This window comes from Neofelis nebulosa, chromosome X (genome assembly GCF_028018385.1).
Source record: "Neofelis nebulosa isolate mNeoNeb1 chromosome X, mNeoNeb1.pri, whole genome shotgun sequence".
Lineage (NCBI taxonomy): Eukaryota > Metazoa > Chordata > Mammalia > Carnivora > Felidae > Neofelis > Neofelis nebulosa.
This window is the reverse complement of record NC_080800.1, coordinates 42536279-42552823: the sequence shown is the minus strand read 5'-3', so window position 1 is coordinate 42552823 and position 16545 is coordinate 42536279. Positions and strand designations below refer to the sequence as shown.

At 43.4% G+C, this 16545-nt stretch overlaps 1 pseudogene; it reads right to left on the bottom strand.

The window, feature by feature from the left end:
- Positions 1 to 279: 279 nt before the first annotated feature.
- LOC131502058 (retinol dehydrogenase 12-like) lies at positions 280 to 1317 on the bottom strand (annotated as a pseudogene).
- Positions 1318 to 16545: the final 15228 nt, after the last annotated feature.

Below are 16545 nucleotides of genomic sequence, written 5' to 3'. Positions count from 1 at the left end.
GTCTTACTGTCCCTGGAAATATGAAACACTGATGCTCCTGTTACCTCAGCTGAGCATGCTGGCTGGCATTTCTGGTATTAGTGAAAAAATTGCCTCAATTTCCCAGGTTCTTCTGCTTTCCCCATGACCAACTTGGGATCTGCCCCGTCCTCCTGCCCCAAGAGAACAGCTAATTCTTGTAAGTCTTGGAGAATACTCTGCAGATGTGAATGTCTTGTACCATGAACCAACTTCACAAGAGTGTTGGATAGGCAAAGGTTTCTATAAGGGTCAGGAGAATCAGAGTAGGGCAAGATTTTCAACAATAGCCCCACCAGAAGGACAATATTTCAGGGTGGGCCTTCTCCTTTGTCCCTTTTCATTGTGGCCGGACTGGTCCTGGATTTTTAGAAGCTCACAGTGACATTCTACAGGCACTCAATGGTTTTGCTATTTCAGACCCTTGGGGCACCCAGGTCCTCCTGCAGTCACTGGGGCACTTGTCACACTAGGGCTTCAGGCTCTCAACTAAGGCACAGTGGAGGCTGGTCTGTGCCCCCTACCATGTTGACTTGATGAAGGGGGAGAAAACCCTCTAGAGCAGGCACAACAAGAAGTAGTGCTAGACCAGTTGGAAGTAGATGATGCCTGGGTGCACTGCATAGGTGGTGACCCCTGTGCCTTGGAGCCTCTTGGCCAGTTCCCAATTAAAAATATATTGGCCACCTAGCTGTGGCAATGAGCAAAACTCCTGGCTGTAGTGCTTCTTACCCTAGAGTTTGTGGAAATGAATCTTGCCAGCATGGTTAGTTACCGATGACAGGTTCATCACCTGTGAGGGTACAGACGTTTTCAGCAGCTCCAGGAGCAAGTGGGCACAAAAGAAGTGGCCCAGGTGGTTGACTCCTAGGTGGGTTTCAAAGTCACCAGCTGTCTTGGAATATGGATACATTATCACTCTTGCTTTGTTGGTCAAAATATGGAGCTGCTTTTTCTCTGCCAGAAAGCCCTTAGCAAAGGCTCAGGTGGATTTGGTATTGGACAGGTCCAGTTTCTGAATTAGCATCTGAGAGTTCTTTGTATTGGCCTAGATTTCACTGGCCAGCAGATTATCCCCCTTAAGTATATCTTGGTAGGCAATGCATAGTTGGGCTCCTCTGCTACCAACCTCTCTGTCTCCTTGCTAATGTCTATGTTGGCTCCAGTGATCACCCCTATCTCCCTAGGAAGCTGCATGTTTGTTCTCCATACCCCAGCAGCAAAGAACTTCCTAATGGATGGAGCTATCACATATTGGAAAGAAAGGAAGGAGGTGAGCAGTCCAAAGATAACTGGCATCTTTTCAATTTTTTTAGTTGCTGCTTCTTTAGCAAAAGCAGCTTTTATTCCAACTCTGGCTTTGTCTCCTGGTCTGGGTCCAACCTTTGGCTGCTTCTCTCTTCCCCTTCTTTAGCTTCTCTAGCTCCTGGGCACTCAGTAACATCTTGGCTTGCCTCTTTCTTACAAGGACACATGTGGTTGCATTTAAGGCTCACCGAGATAATCCAGGATAATCTCCCTATCTCAACAGCCTTAACTTAATCATATTTACAAAGAACCATTTTCCAAATAAGGTAACATTTACAGGTTCCATGGATTATGGCTTAATATCTTTGGGGGGCATTATTCAGCCTACTACAAGGAGTAAATCAGACACCTTGTTCTGAAGTTCTAGGATCACTGGGTTTGGAAAGGAGTGACCAGAGCTTTCTGAGGCCACATGGGCAGAAGTCAGTGGAGACTGGTGGGAGGGATGTGGGCTCTGTGGTCAGACAGACCTGAATTCACTTTCCAGCCTCAACATCTGATGACCTTGGGCAAGTTACTTAACCTTTCTGACTCTCCATTTCTCCCTCTGTGAAATGAAGTAATAACTGTTCCTCCCTCACAGGGCTGTTGTAACTTGTACTTGTAAAGCACTTAGCATAGGGCTAGGCACATTGTGAGTGATCAACAAATATTAGCTGTTATTATTAAATCATGAACATGGTGGCAATAATATCATACATTTGTTCTGTGTTTACTTTCTTCTGGTTTCACAAGAGATCATAACATACACTCCAAGGAGGATATGATATAGATGTCCTTATTGCCCCATATCACAGATGTAGTTTCAAGAGGCCAGGACTTGCCCAGAGTCAGTTAACAAGTAGTAGAGGAATAGACGAAGACCATGTCTGGCCGATCTTTCAAAATAATGTTAGGAGGAGATTGTAAACCCCAGCACATGCAGAGGGCGTATGTAAATGATGGACACGTCTGCAAGCAGGAAAGTCTATGGCCCGTTGTATGGACAGACTTGCCAACTCTTAGGGCTGCAGACTGTGGTGTGAAAAACCAGGATGGTGGAGGTCTCTGTGCTCAGTAATTTTCTACAAAGACAACAAGAGACACTCTCTGCCCAGTGGTGGTGACAGACCCCTGTATGGGGGCAAAGCCTGTACCATGAGCCAGGATGCTGTGTACCTTCTGACTCCAGGCTGGATGGATGAAAAAGCCAGCATCATGTGGCTCTGGGAGTTTTCCATGATCCCTGAAGAATATTGTTCATTGAGCCCAAGATTTTTTTCACTCTATATTTCAATCTTTTTTCTTAAAAATTAAACTTTATATTAAGTGTAACATAAAGATGGAATCTTGCACAAATTGTAGCTATCATTTGACATAGGTAGGGGAACTCAAGATTTAAGAGTTGGTATTATTTTCCTCAAGGTAAACCACTGCTGTTGAGTATGATATCAGAAAAATATATCTACCAGTTTCATGGTTCAACAACTTAGACTTTCTTGCATGTATTTCTGATATGATTGGCCATGTAGACTATTGTTACCTATGACATTAAAAATAGCTTTATTGAGGTGCATGGGTGGCTCAGTCGGTTAACCATCTGACTTCAGCTCAGAACATGATGATCTCACAGCTCATGGGTTTGAGCCCTGCGTCAGGCTCTGTGCTGACAGCTCAGAGCCTGGAATCTGCTTTGGATTCTGTGTCTCCCCTTCTCTCTGCCTCTCCTCTGCTTGTGTTCTGTCTCTCTCTCTCAAAAATAAATAAGCATTAAAATTTTTGAAAAAAAACTTTATCAAGATATAATTGGCATACAATAAATTGTACATATTAGAAGTGTACAATTTAATGAGTTTATATATTACACATATTCACCATAATCAAGATCGTAAATATATTCATCACTCTCCCCACTCTCATCCCCACTCTCACACATTCACTGATCCTGTCACTAAAGTTTAGTTTGCATTTTTATAAAGTTTTATATAAATAGTACCCTTATTTGTATAACTTCCTTCACTCAGTATTATTTTGAGATTCATCCATGTTGTGTGATATGGATATACTCTAATTTGTTTATCCATTCATTTGTTGATGGAAATTTAGGTTGTTTTCAGTTTTTGACTATTACAAATACACTTGCCATGCAAATATTGTACATGCCTTTGTATAGACATATATTTTCTTTTCTCTTGGAAAACAACTAAGAGTGGGATAGCTGGATCATATGGCAGATACATGGTTAGATTTTTAAAAAATGTTTATTTATTTTGAGAGAGAGAGAGAGAGATAGAGAAAGTGAGCAGGGGAGGGGCAAAGAGAGAGGGAGAGCAAGAATCCCAAGCATGTTCTGTGCTGTCAGTGCAGAGCCCAATGAGGGGCTTGATCCCCTGAGCTGAAATCAAGAGTCAGATGCTTAACTGGCTGAGCTACCCAGGTGGCCCGTTGCATGGTTAGAATTTAAAGAAACTATCAAACTGTTTCCCAAATTAGCAGTGTACGAGAGGTCCAGCTCCTCCACATAAATGCCAATACTTATTATGGTCATTTTAATTTTAGCCATTCTATTAGGTGTGTAGTGGTATGCCTTTATATATGTATTTTTGAGAGAGAAAGAGACAGCACAAGCAGGGGAGGGGCAGAAAGAGAGGGAGACACAGAAATCTGAACCAGGCTCCAGGCTCTGAGCTATCAGCGTGAAGCCCGATGCAAGGTTCGAACCCACAAACTGAGAGATCATAACCTAAGCTGAGGTCAGACTCTTAACAGACTAAGCCACCCAGGTGCTCCTAATTTTTTTTTTAAATTTAGAGAGAGAGAGAGAGAGAGAGAGAGAGCGCATGAGTGGGGAAGAGGGGCAGGGGGAGAGAGAGAATCCCAAGCAGGTTCCACACTAAGCAAGGGGCTTGATCCCACAACCCTGGAATAACAACCTGAGCTGAAATCAAGAGTCAGATGTTCACTGGACTGAGCCACCCAGGTGCCCCAGGTTTTTATGTTTTAAATTTATATTTCTTTATTGACAATGATGCTGAGCATATTTTCATGTATTTATTTCTCATCTGTATATCTTCTCAAATCTATTGCCTATTTTTTATTGGGCTACTTAAAATTTTTTAATGTTTATTTATTTTGAGACAAAGTGCAAGTGGGGGAGGGGCAGAGAGAGAGAGAATCTGAAGCAGGCGCCAGGCTCCGAGCTGTCAGCACAGAGCCGGATGTGGGGTTCGAACTCATGAAACGCAGAATCATGACCTGAGCTGAAGTCAGATGCTCAACTGACTGCGCCACCCAGGCGCCCCTATTGGGCTACTTTTTTTTTTAATGTTTATTTATTTTGAGAGAGAGAGAGAGAGAGAAAGAGTGTGTGCATGTGAGTGGGAGAGGAATAGAGAGGGAGAAAGAGAGAATCCCAAGCAGGCTCCATGCTGTCAGTGTAGAGTCCCATGCAGGGTTTGATCCCACAAACCATAAGATCTTGACCTGAGCCAAAATCAGGAGTTCATCCCTTAACCAACTGAGCCACCCAGGTACCCCACTGACACTGTCTTTTTAGCCAATGGGCTTGCTTTTAACAGATTTGTCATTTTAATGTGTCTTTCATTTAATGTATTACCCTAAATTATGTATAGAAAAGTGAACAGAAGTCATTCCACAAAATTCTTTACTGACTATTCACTACCATATTCACTATCAATAAACGATTAGAACAGTGGTTCTCAACCAGGGGTAATTTTGCTCCCCAAAGGACATTTGGCAATGTCTGCAAAATTTTGTCATGATTGGGTTGAGGGGGCCACTGGTATCTAGTGGATAGAGGCCAGAGATGATGCTAAACATCCTACAATGCACAAGATAACCTCCCACAACAAATAATTATCTAGCCCAAGATGTCAATATTGTTGAGGTTGAGAAATTCTGCATTAGAAATAAGTAAATATGCAGATATGAGCCTCACAATAAATGTACTTATGCAGACAACACAATGTAGACAGATGTAGCTCATTTAATTTTTTAAATTTATTTTTTAAATGTTTTTATTTATTTTGGAGAAAAAGAGAGAGAGAGAGAGAGGAATATGAGTGGAGGAGGGGCAGAGAGAGAGGGAGACACAGGATCTGAAGCAGGCTCCAGCCTCTGAGCTGTCAGCACAGAGCCTGACGTGGGGCTCGAACTCACAAACCGCTAGATCATGACCTGAGCTGAAGTTGGACGCTCAACCGACTGAGCCACCCAGGTTCCCCTAGCAGGGCTCATTTAAATTTCATATAAATTTTGTCCTTTCCAGGGTGCCTGGGTGGCTCAGTCGGTTGAGTGTCTGACTTCGGCTCAGGTCATGATCTCTTAGTCCATGGGTTCGAGCCCCCCATCGGGCTCTGTGCTGACAGCTCAGAGCCTGGACCCTACTTTGGATCCTGTGTCTCCCTCTCTCTCTGACCCTCCCCCTCCTCCACTCATGCTCTGTCTCTGTCTGTCTGTCTGTCTCTCTTAAAAATAAACATTAAAATTTTGTTTATCCTTTCCTCAAATCCTATAAAAACTGTACCTTTTCTTTTATGTGGTGAGATGTCCCATGGTTCTTCTGATGTCTAGTTTCCCTCATTGAAAAGGGTCAACAAACTTGACATTGTTGGACTGCAGGTTTGTTGCTGGTGCTTAAGAGCACTGCCTCTAGCTGTTAAAATCCAAATGCCACTGCAGTTGATTAAGCTAGACCAAATTCATGGGACATCTCGGTGGCTCAGTCGGTTAAGCGTCCAACTCTTGGTTTCAGCTCAGGTCATGATCTCACGGTTCATGAGTTCAAGCCCCCAAACCGGGCTCTATGCTGACAGTGTGGAGTCTGCTTGGGATTCTCTCTCTCTCCCCTCCCCTGCTCGCACTGTCTCTCTCTCAAAATAAATAAATAATATTTTATTTATTTAAAAAATGTTTTTAATGTTTATTTTTATTTTTGACAGAGAGAGACAGAGCATGAGTGGGGGAGGGGCTGAGAGAGAGGGAGACGCAGAATCCGAAGCAGGCTCCAGGCTCCGAGCTTTCAGCACAGAGCCCGACGCGGGGCTCGAACTCACACTGCAAGATCATGACCTGAGCTGAAGTCGGATGCTCAACTGACTGAACCACCCAGGTGCCCCAAATAAATAATATATTTTTAAAAAAGAACAAATTCATGCTGTGGAATCAGATTCTCTATTTTGAGATATGTTTCTGGGAAACTGGACTGGTCTAGAAACTCTGGAGGAATGGAAGTAGAGTGATGAGCTTCTGAGATAAGCCTCTGAAGGATGGGAAGGGTAAGCTCAGTATAGGCCCTAATTCACAAGCATCCAGGGCTGAAATACTCTCTACTTGCAGTGACCTTGACCCTCCTTTCCCTGCGGCAACAGCTTCATCAGCTCCTGAAGGCTTAATGTCCATACGATGGCCCAACCCTGTGGTCTGAATCACCCAGCAGAACTGATATGTTAATGGAGCTGGGACTGTGTAACCTGGGTTCCTACAACAGTAGCCAAAGCAAGCTGGATCACCAAACACAGTACCCTTGAAGGGTGGCACTGACGTTCAAGCTTAGCACCTCATTCCAGATGGATGTTGAGATTCACACTGCCTCTAGCTGTTAAAATCCAGATGCCACTGCTCATCAAATCCTGAGTAATTAATTGTTTTTCCTTCTCTGGCCCAGAATTTCCCATGGCTCCACTGGCCCCTGGCCCTTAATTCCTTTCAACCTGCAAAGCTGCAAAGCAAAGCAGTTTGGGCCATCTGCTGAGAAACCTGGGACACAGGCTCCTCTCCTGAGGCCTTTGAATCCACTGGTGCGACTGGTATGTCCTGATACCTGGCTACCTGGAGGCAGAGGGTTGGACAAAATGACCTATTGGGGCACAGGCAGCACAGAGAGAGGACACTTTCCGCAGCCCCATCCCAAGGGTGTCAGATATAGATTCCTCACTCCTGCCCTAAGGATACCCTGGCTGATTCTAGGGATAGAGCAGTTTCTCTGCTTCCTTTAGTCCCTCACAAGCCCCTTCCAAGGCCTCCTCAGTGGGAGGAAGGCATCAGTCCTTAGCTCCTAACCTTCCCTTGGGAATTTTTTTTCATAGGTTTCACTAGACATGTGAATTTATCCTGGAGTGGGGACCCAGTTGGACAGATAACAGGGCAAGGGTTCTACCAGAGAGAGGCTGATGTAGCCAGATCCTTGACATAGATTCTCATTGGTACACTTCAGTTCTACCTGTGAGTTGGGTTGGTGTTTCTTGGGCAGGATACCCTCCATACCTGACTCGCCAAGTTAGTTGTCCACTTTGTCTCTGGTTTTATTTGCTTATCTCTTTCTGACTCTCTTCATCTTCTTCTCTTCATTCTCTTTCTCTTAAAGCCTCTCAGAGGCCTTTCTCTCTCTCTCTCCCACATTCTTCCTCTTTTGCTCTTCTCTCCTCTAACGGTGTTGGCTGCAGCATCTCTAGCTGATGTCCAAACCCTAATACAACCACACACAGGACCAGTGACATTGTCTTTAAGCACCTGCTGCTGTCACATCCTGGGGGACTCTGACAGTGTTGACACCCTGTTGAGGTCATGTGAGAAATAAGCCCACTGACTCAATCAAAGGAGGACTGCAGAGACTCAGAGGCCCGTGAAATGAGGCTTTAATCAACATTCTTGCAAGAGCAGGTGTCTGATGGACAGGCACATTCGGGGCAGTCACAGCAGGCAATTTATCTCCCAGCACACAAGACCCTCCTCTGATTCCTCATTGGCTGAGTACTACAGAGGTTACAGCCTTACCCAGACATCACCTATGCCCATGTAAGGTAAAAAGTAGTCTGGAACAAATGTATGTTTCCTGAGGTGACGCAGAACTTCAGTTCTTTAGTGCATGCTCATTGCAAAGCCCTCAAAACGGAGAGGGGAAGAACCAAGAAGTTAAGTGTCTGAGGGTTTGGGACTCCGTTATAGGGGGGTGTTAATATATATTTCCAATAGATTGTAAACCTACTGTTAACTAGACAGCACAGCTTTTAATTGGTACTTCTGAAAATGAATCCTCTCCCTTACTTCTCACAATCCCTTCTCTTCTTTTCTTTTTAATTTTTTTTTCAACGTTTTTTATTTATTTTTGGGACAGAGAGAGACATAGCATGAACGGGGGAGGGGCAGAGAGAGAGGGAGACACAGAACTGGAAACAGGCTCCAGGCTCTGAGCCATCAGCCCAGAGCCTGACGCGGGGCTCGAACTCACGGACTGCGAGATCGTGACCTGGCTGAAGTCGGACGCTTAACCGACTGCGCCACCCAGGCGCCCCCCTTCTCTTCTTTTCTTTTTTTCTTTTTTTTTTTTTTCAACGTTTTTTATTTATTTTTGGGACAGAGAGAGACATAGCATGAACGGGGGAGGGGCAGAGAGAGAGGGAGGCACAGAACTGGAAACAGGCTCCAGGCTCTGAGCCATCAGCCCAGAGCCCGACGCGGGGCTCGAACTCACGGACTGCGAGATCGTGACCTGGCTGAAGTCGGACGCTTAACCGACTGCGCCACCCAGGCGCCCCTCTTCTTTTCTAAGTTGATTCCATTTTCATTTATATTTCATTTTTGAGCTCTCATTCAAACATGTTCAGCAAGTGTTGACTCTCCTCTTCACAGTCAGGTTTATCTTCCAATATGTCCTTATTTGGGGCATAAGGCACAGATATCTGTTTCTAAAGAGAAACCTTATGCCCGAGGGGGTTTGCTGTGGTCAGAAGCTCCCAGCATTGTTACAAGATATGTTTTTTTATTTTCCCACCCAGGGACCTCATGTCCTAACCTTTCCCTCTCTGCCTACTGAATCCCATCTTTTCCTATCATATTCCCCGGCATTCAACATGTAACTCCTAACTGCCCTTAGGAATTGGGACCGTGACTGATCTTAACTGCTTCCTGCTGAAAGGGGGCGATGACATAGGTACAACAGTTGGGGCAGGTTCAGAGGTCGATCCAGAGGTCCGAAATAATGGGAGGGTATTTGGAACGTCTGGGCTAGAAAAATTTTCTTAGATGTCTTTTTTTCTGGCATCTGCGAGGGCTTCTATAAATGACATACAAAAGGAATATTAGACCAACAAGCATTATTATTCTAAATGCAATGCCTCCTAGGGAGGAGGTCACACGAGAGGAAGGAAAGATGCATTATAGCCATTCAAAAAGTCCCTGACGTGTCTGGTCATATTTTTTTTAATGTAACTGTAGTTTTTCCTTCCCTTCCATATTTATTGGGACCTTGTGATATTGTTGGTTAGAATAATTAAGCACCTGAACTAGTTTTTGGTTCTCAATCTGCAAAGATTCCTTTGGCCCTCCAGTTTCCATAGGAACAACTCCATGACACGTGTTTAATTTTACCTCAAGGAAAGATTGATCTTCGATATCCAGATTACTATAAGTTTAGGCAATTGTTTATCTGTCCTGGAGCTAGTAGCACTATAGTCCTTAATTTCGTCATAATGTCTCTTTCTAGCAAGGGAGAGGGGCTCTCTGGCATTATGAAAAAAGAATGTGAAAAAAAAGTCTCCCCATATGCACCCTGGTGGCTGAGAGAAAAATTTAATCATAAGTTTTCTGAAGATGCCCCTAATTGTTACACCGTGTTTGGACAGTTGGCCAGAAGTGGAAAGGAGGACAGAAAAGGTGGCTCCTGTGTCAAGATGGAAATCAACCAGTTTTCCTTCTATTTTCAGAGTTATCTGAGGCTCTGGGTTTCCAACAGATGGTTGGTTCAGGGGAGCCACCCCAAAGAGCCCCAGGCCCCATCAGTTCCTTTCAGGGACTCTGGTTATCTGAGACCCCACAGATTGAGGTCCCCAAGGACATTCAGATCTTCCAGTGATCGTCACCACATAAGGGCATGGCTTACGGGGTTTGGACTTCTGTTGTCCCCTCCGAGGACATTCTCGTTTCCAGTGCCCTGAACGGCACTTGGTTCCAAGACCTCGGGAAGTCTGGACTGACATAATAAGTAAGGCCACGACTAAGGCTTTAGTTTTTTTTTTTTTAAAGCTTCTTTTCATGTTCCTTATTCTCCTCTTGATCTCAGTTGTAATATACTCAATTGGCAGCTTGTAAGAGCTTCTCCAGGGTCCCTTCCAAGCCAACTGCCAAATTTTGCAGCTTCCTTGGAAATTCTGGGGCTGATTGGGTGGCAAATTTGTCCTTTAGAATTGTCTCAGCTTCAAGGGCATCAGGGGAGATAGCCGTGTATTTAACCTTAATCTTTCCAGGGAGGCCACCAGGCTCTCGTCCTGTGTTTGTAAAGTAGTGGCCAATTTAGACTAATTTAAGGCTTTAACCTAAATCTCCTTAATTTTTCCAAAACACAAGCTTGGAAGTGGCAGCAATAGCATTCCCCAACAGGATTATCATAGTCCCAATTAGGATCTTGGGGCAGAGCTGTCTGAACCCCAGTAGGGAACTGGGAGTTCCCTATAGGGCCTCTAGTCCCATGATAATTAGGAAGTTCCTCATCCCCATATCTCTCAGCTGCTGTCAGGACACCATGCTTCTCTGTCTCATTAACAGTCTGATTCAACAAAAGCATTGTATCTTTCCAGATCAACTCAAAAACATACGTAATATTCTGAAATACCTCTATCTATTTATCCGGATCATCAGAAAATTTACTTAGATATTCTTTTATCTGTCTTAAGTCCTGCAATGAAAAAGGTACTTGTAATCTTATCCTAGTGGTGCCTCCCTGCGTTTCTCCTTCTGGCACTCTAGCTTCTTGTAGGGGAAACATGCCTGTTACATTATGGGGAGGGCCTGGATAAGGTGGGCATCAGGGAGCAGAAGTGCACATTTCTAAGTCTGAATATATAGATTGAGGACCCAAGGAGGAGGAAGTTGAGGTGTAGGACTTCCCTTCCTACTTCTCTAGGTCTTCTTTGGGTACAGGCAAGGGACCCTTGGCTCCCTTGCTTCATCATTGTGAACCCTTGGAAAGGGTTGCCAGTAGGCCAGGATCCACCTTATACATACCTTGATCATCTCTTAAGGCCCCAAAACACTGAACACAGGATACTTCTCCCTGTTTCTCCTCATGTTTGCAAAACAAGTCCAATTGTAGGATAGTATTATAATTGATATTTCTCTCTGGTGGCCAAATTTCCTCTTCCAATTTATACTTGGGACAAGCTTCAGTGCAAAAGCAATTGATAACTAAGGGTTAGGGTTTGTGGATCAAAATCATCCCAATTTTTCAGAATGCATCCCAAAGAATATTGGCCTTGGTTGGGGAATTGCCCATCTATAGGAAAAAGAAGAAAAGTCATCCCTTTTAGCTGACCAAGAGAAACGTCATCTCTTGGTCCTGGGTTTTGGCTGGCTATGCGACTGACAGCCAAAAGCCTTGTCAATCTAAGGAGGTGCTTGGAATAGTTGCTCTTACCCAGGCTTGACCTGGGTATTGACTTTGCGGGTATTGACTGTGACCAAGCATGATTCCATTGGTTGTAGAGGGATGCATTGATTTTATTTTGGCCCAACAGTAATTTACATATCAATCATAACAAAACTGTTTGTCTTTACAAGTACAGTTTAAAAGACTGGTGAAAACCATTTTTTTTATAAGGGTAAAATTGGCCATTGAGGGGGGCTAAAAGGGCCAAAGTCAAAAGGCCTGCCTTTTTTTTTTTTTTTTTTTTGGCAATGTCTAAATAAGTATGTTCCAGCCATATAGATGTCCATTTTAAGGTCACTGTATTGGTACAAATCAGCATACACTGGGCTCAGTGTAGCAAAATGGCTCCCATGTAATCTGGTAAAAGCCCTTTATATAGAATAGTCATCCAGCCCTCATATAGCATAGGCACCCATTTCTCTGCATTGCAGAAATAATACAAATGTGGAGCATTTGGAGAGTAGCAGCGAGGACATTGCCATCATCTCCTCTGCCTTTGGATCAAAGAAGGGGCAACCAAGCTTTGATTAAAACAGCTCAAAAGGATGGGGCGCCTGGGTGGCTCAGTTGGTTGAGCATTGGAGTTTGGCTCAGGTCATGATCTTGCGGTCCATGAGTTCAAGCCCCACATTGGGCTCTGAGCCTGCTTTGGATTCTGTGTCTCCCTCTCTCTCTGCCCCTCTTGTGTCTCTTTCTGTCTCTCAAAAATGAATAAATGTTAAGAAAAATTTAAAAAAACTCAAAAGGACACACTGTCCTGCCCTTTTGGTTAAAATCATAGTTCTTTCCATCTTTTTGGGCAAAGAGGAAAGAAATCTTTCCTTTTTTGTTGTTTTTCAAAAGCAGATCCACAAGCCAAGAAAACTTTGTCTTTTTAACAGAGACTAAAGCAGAATTTTAATCTTATACCAGAGTACTTTTAAAACACATTAATTTTTTAAGTCTTAATCTTATTTTATTTTTTTTAATATAACTTATTGTCAAATTGGCTTACATACAACACCCAGTGCTCATCCCAACAAGTGCCCTCCTCAATGCCCGTCAACCACTTTCCCCTCTCCCCCACCTCCCATCAACCCTCAGTTTGTTCTCTGTATTTATGAGTCTCTTATGGTTTGTCTCCTTCCATCTCTGTAACTATTTTTTCTCCTTCCCTTCCCCCGTGGTCTGTTAAGTTTCTCAAGATCCAAATATGAGTGAAAACAAATATATCTGTCTTTCTCTGACTGACTTATTTCACTTAGGATAATACCCTCCAGTTCCATCCACGTTATTGCAAATGGCAAGATTTAATTCTTTCTCATTGCCAAGTAGTAGTCCACTGTATATATAAACCACATCTTCTTTATCAATTCATCAGTTGATGGACATTTAGGCTCTTTCCATAATTTGGCTATTGTTGAAAGCGCTGCTATAAATATAGGGGTACATGTGCCACTATGTATCAACACTCCTATATCCCTTGAAAACCTATTCATTTTAACCTTAGTCCATCCTGACCACACATAAAATTCTTTTCCAAAGACTTTCCTTCATGAACTGTCTACAACTTTCCCTTACATTTAGATTTTGTCCCAAGCCATTCCTCTCCAAACAACCAGTCTCATTTAGGACAAAATTATCTTCTTTTATCTTCAACAAAAATGTATATCCATTTTGAAAATATTTTTACATACCTACTTTTACATATAGAGATGCTTTCCTTATTTCTACCATTCTTAACTGCATTTAGCAGAATTTTAACTCTTAGAAAACTTAGTCTCCAGTGAAAACTAAGTAGTTACCAATTGTGAACTGTTATATCAGAATTCTTTAGATGGCAAATTTATGAATCTATTAAGCACAAAGCATGTTTACCAACAGACCCAAATAGCCTTAGCATCCCCAGTACTGTAACATTCGCCCCAACATACTATCCAGGGGAATCTGAGGAGACCCTGCCTCTTTCTGGGTAATTCTTCCTTACCCCTAGTCCTAGAATTTTTGTTCCCCATACTCTACCAAGCTAGTTCCTGCTCCTGAGTTTCACTGGGGCCCTCATCCACCCTTAATGGAGGTTTCTTGCACTCTCCAGAGCCCACTTCTTCTGTCTCTGGCTGTTTCCCTCATGAGGAAACAGGTCTGTGGATTGAGACTCTGCATTTGCTTTGTATCTAGGATATGTCTCAGTCACACACACTCAGCCTCTGAGGATTTCCCAACCCCCAAGGCCATGCTTTTTGTCCAATTTTCCTATCTTTGTCCATGCATGGAGTTATCAGGACACCACAGTGCCTGTCTTTTACCCTTTTCATAGTGTCACTTCTTTTGTCTCCAAAGGCAAAAAGTCTCGAGTTCCATGGATCCCTGAGGGGCCAGGGGTCCTCCTGTGGAAAGGCCACCCAAACTGGGGTGGGATGTGACTCCCCTCTTGCAGGAGGACCTGAACCTTGTGGGTCAACGTGAATCCTGGACTAGCCCCTAAATGTGGGAAATAAGGCAGCTGACCCAATCAAAATCAGAGCACAGTGAAGCGAAGCTTTAATCTATGTTCCTGCAAGAGCAGGTGTCTGATGGACAGGCACACTCAGGGCAGTCACAGTAGGCAATTTATCTGCTATCATGCATGTTTCTCCTGATTCCTCATTGGCTGAGTACTAAAGAGGTTACAGCCTTACCCGGACATTGCCTATGCCCATGTGAAGCAAAAAGTAGTCTGATTGGAACAAATGTACATTTCCTGAGGTGACGCAGAGACTTTCAGTCCCTCCTTTGTTCTTTGGTGCATGCTGATTGTAAAGCCCATGAAAAGAAGCCCATGAAACAAAGAGGGGAAGAAGAATCAGGAAATGAAGTGTCTAAGGGTTTAGGACTCCATTATGTGTGTCTGTGTGTGTGGGTTCATGTATATATCCAATAGGTTGTAAATGTACTGTTAACTGGACAGCACAGTTTTATTTGGTATTTCTGAAAATGAATCATCTCCCTTACCTCTCACAGGTCACCAGTGCATTGTCCCCTCCCAGCCCTGAATGAAACAATTTGCTGCAAACCACCTATAAAGATGTGGCATCAACCACTAGGGAGGCAGCAAGGGGAAGATGAACTCTCATCATCTTCTTCCCATTTTATCCAAGACTCCTGCACTGGAAAAGGCTCATCTGCTCAGGTCTCCCTCTCCCCATGCTGTAGGTTTTCATAATTCATGGGGTTTTGGAGTGATGGGAGTTTCGAGCTGACAGCCAAGAAAGAATTCTTGAGACATCTTTGGTGCAAAAAGGTGATTTTATTAAAGCACGGGGACAAGACCTGTGGGCAGAAAGAGCTGCATTGGGGTCATGAAGAGTGACTGCTTATATACTGTGGAGTTGGGGCAAATAAAGTCAAGAGGAAGTTTCTTTAAAAAAATTTTTTTTAATGTTTACTTATTTTTGAGAGAGAGAGAGAGAGAGAGAGAGCAGGAGGTGGGAGAGAGAGAAGGAGACACAGAATCTGAAGTAGGTTCCAGGCTCTGAGCTGTCAGCACAAATCCTGATGCAAGGCTTGAACTCAGGAACTGCGAGATCATGACCTGAGCCGAAGTTGGACGCTTAACTGACTGAGCCACCCAGGTACTCCAAGAGGAAGTTTCTTACAGGTATTTCCATACGCTAAAGAAGATTCACAGATTACTAAAGGCCTAGTTATTGTCAAGCTAAAGTTGTTTTTCCCCTAGCAAAACATTATGGTTAGGACTGTAGGGAGTTGCTGGAGACTAAGCTATTGATAAGATTGCCCTTTTCTTGTAATTGTACTAAGATATTTGTAAATTGATGGAGACTCTATCAGTTTAAGTATTTGTTTTCTGTCCTTTCCTCTATTCTTGGGAAGCCAGGAGTGCCTGAGGAATATCACACATATCCCACCTGCCAGGGGTGGGAGGTGTGCAAGCTTGTGTTTGGTCCTCAGCTTGCCTTATGGTCCCTCATCAATAATGATGTTTTTTTTCCTTTTTAAATGTTTGTTTATTTATTTATTAAATATTTATTTATTTATTTTTGAGAGAGAGAGAGAGAGCGAGAGAGAGCGAGAGAGCTGGTGTACATGTGAGTGGGGGAGGGGAAGAGAGAGAAAATCCCAAGCAGGCTCCAAGCTGTCAGCCCAGACCTCACTGTGGGGCTGGATCTCATGTACCATGAGATCATGACCTGAGCTGAGATCAATAGTCAGAAGCTTAATTGAGCCACTCAGGCTGTCCTCATCAATGACCTTTAACTTTAACTTTAAACTCATGGCTCTATTAAGTATGCCACCATTAATGTGGCTTTGCTCTAGATCTTAAATCTGGACTTCAGTTAACTTTTCTACCATCAGTGCTCCTACGATCATGACCTAGGGCCCAGATTTCCATCAATTTCCTTTTTTGACCTTGAACTCAGGTCTTTGAAAAAATTCTGACATAACAGACTGGGCTCCTCATTGATTCCCATCTGGTTTGAACTCAACCCTCATATACTATCATTAGTCTTTCTCTATTAATACCTTGTGCCCCAACCAAATCTTCCACCACCATTGACCCTCTGAATGTTTTTACACGGAAAAAGGAACTATGCAGATATGAGTAAATTAAAAAATCTTGAGATGGGAAGATTATTATGGATTATCCAGATAAGTCCAGTGTAATCACAAGGGTCCTTATAAGAAAGAAAGAGGAAGGTCAGAGTCAAAAATTCAGGTGTGATGATGGAAGCAGAAGGACACAGTCATAAAGAGATTTGAAGATGCTACAATGCTGGCTTTGAAGACGGAAGAAGGGGTTTTAAGCCAAGGAATACAGTTGA